Below are 2,500 nucleotides of genomic sequence, written 5' to 3'. Positions count from 1 at the left end.
GGAGGAAGTCCGGGACTCGCGACGGGACTGGGACTCGCGCCGGGACTAGGGAGTCGCGGCGGGACAAGGAAGAGGAGGAGGAAGTCCGGGACTCGCGACGGACTGGGACTCGCGCCGGGACTAGGGAGTCGCGGCGGGACAAGGAAGAGGAGGAGGAAGTCCGGGACTCGCGCACGGGACTAGGGAGTCGCGGCGGGACAAGGAAGAGGAGGAGGAAGTCCGGGACTCGCCACGGGACTAGGGAGTCGCGGCGGGACAAGGAAGAGAAGGAGGAAGTCCGGGACTCGCGACAGGGACTGGGACTCGCGGCAGGACAAGGAAGAGAAGGAGGAGGTCCGGGACTCGCGCCGGGACTAGGAAGAGGGGAGGAGGTCCGGGACTCGCGACGGGACTAGGAAGTGGGGAGGAGGTCCGGGACTCGCGCCGGGACTAGGGAAGAGGAGGAGGAGGAGGAAGGCCGGGACTGGGACTCGCGGCGGGAGTAGGTAGTGGGGAGGAGGTCCGGGACTCGCAGCGGGACAAGGAGGAAGTCGGGGAGGAGGGCCGGGACCAGGAGTCGCGGCGGGGATAGCAGGCAGGACAGGGAGGGTGGGTGGTCTTCCACAAAAAAAAGTGTGTCTCGGAACTTCCTTAGTGCAGTAGGACGGGGGCCTGCCGAATCCCACAGAGAGTACTATGTGGGGAAGGGTTCCTCTGAAGCGTCTCGGGAAAAGTCGTGAGGGGGTGACGGTTGCTCGGTGCCTACGGGTCCCGACTGCTCGCTGCCTTCTTTGAGCCCAGTACCGACGTTCGCAGGGGGATACCTGGATACTACTGGGGTTACCTGGATACTTCTGGCGTGTTACCTTGGATCAGTGAGGAGTGGGGGTTAGTTTCCCGGCGACGCGACCCTCTGAGGAGGTCCCGCGGAGGGTCGCCGAGTATTATATGGTGAGCTGGCTGTCAAGGATTGTGAGTCCCGCTGCCAAAATTTTTTTTGGTGCGCGGGCGACTGGAAAAAGAGGGTTGGTCTTGTGCCGATACGCGTAACGTCGCAGCGAGTCCCAAGAGCTAGTAACCATTTTTGGCGGGGGGCGATGGCCTCGGTATTGTCAAGCCATTCTCTCATTCATTTGGGAGGGTGGGGAGAAGTGTTTGCCGAGGCCGTTCAAGCTCCGCCTGGTCGACCACCACTGTGACCGCCACCGCGCTCGATCTCTATTGCAAGCTCAGGTGAAATTCCTGATAAACTTGGAGGGGTGTGGGACGCGTTCGCAGTGTGGGCCGAGGAGTCATAACATCCCAGGTCGGAATGTGAAAATGGAACTTCGAAACCGGTGAGAGTTCTCTCGTCGGCTAGGGGTTTCACAAAAGTAACATTTCTATAAATTTCTATCCGACCCCTCCATTAATTTGGAGGGGCGATGGGCCCCAGGATTGGACATACTTCTTGCTGATTTGTCTTTTGAGGAAAATCCTTCGCGGTGATGGTTACTTTTTCATTTTTTAATGTGTGTATCGGCCTCGTCGGTTTCTCTCTTTCCTGGTCACATTCCCGAAAAAGGCCGCAGCACCTATGATTCTCTTCCGGGGGTCTAACTCTCCCTCTCTCTCTATCCTTCTCTTTGTCTGGCTCTCTCTGGCTTCACTTTTTGTGGTGTGTGCCTCTGGGGGTCTGGTTGGAATTTGCCGTTGGCTTTTTGCCCTCTCTTTTTGCCTTTTATCCATCGCAAAGAAGGGTGTGTGTGTTCTCACCTGGGGTTGGAATGAAGGACGGGGAACCTCCTCGTCTTGTGAAGTGGGACCATCTTTTAGGATGATGGCTTTTTGCTGCCTGGTGTGTGCTTGGGTGGGGTTTGGTGGTGGCAGTCTACCTCTCCCTTTCTCCGGTAAGACCAGATGACTGGTTCGTCCGCTACTCTTGTGTTGGCCCTACCTTGGCCAACGGGAGTCGGCGACGCTCCAGACTGGATGGCATGATGTGGTGGTGTACCGAAGGGGGACATCCGAAGGGGAAGAGGGGCCGAGCCTCGCGAAACTTAGGTGTGTCGGGTTGTGTGATGTCGGAGATCCATTTTTTTGTGGCTGCCGTCGTGATTTCGCCCATCCAAACCTGAGTCGTTGCTGCGGACTGGAAAAACTATGGAAGAGCTGTTTGGGAAAGATTCGGGAGTTTGTTTTCGAAGTTACCTTGTTCGATCGATCTAGGATCCACTGTACTCGCCCACCAGAATTTGCTCCCGGAACCCCCCGATCAGCCAAAGCGGGTCGGGGGGCCTTGGTTCAACGAGGGTTACTCCATATGCTAGCCTATGTCAATATAAGGTGCGGGTTAGCCGTTTCTCCCCCACCGGACTATTGCTTAAGAAGTGGACTATCGACCCCCCTCTCCGTCAAAGGTTTGGGGGCCAGGGCTTAGAATGTACTTCAGGTGGTGCGGAGGTAGGAGGCGAGAGGTGGATGAAATCGATCGGATGAGGTGATGGAGGGGTCAACTTCGCAGGAAGTTCTGGGGGGTTTG

Source organism: Physcomitrium patens, chromosome 6, assembly GCF_059467195.1.
Source record: "Physcomitrium patens ecotype Gransden chromosome 6, ASM5946719v1, whole genome shotgun sequence".
NCBI lineage: Eukaryota > Viridiplantae > Streptophyta > Bryopsida > Funariales > Funariaceae > Physcomitrium > Physcomitrium patens.
This window is presented reverse-complemented; position numbering follows the sequence as displayed.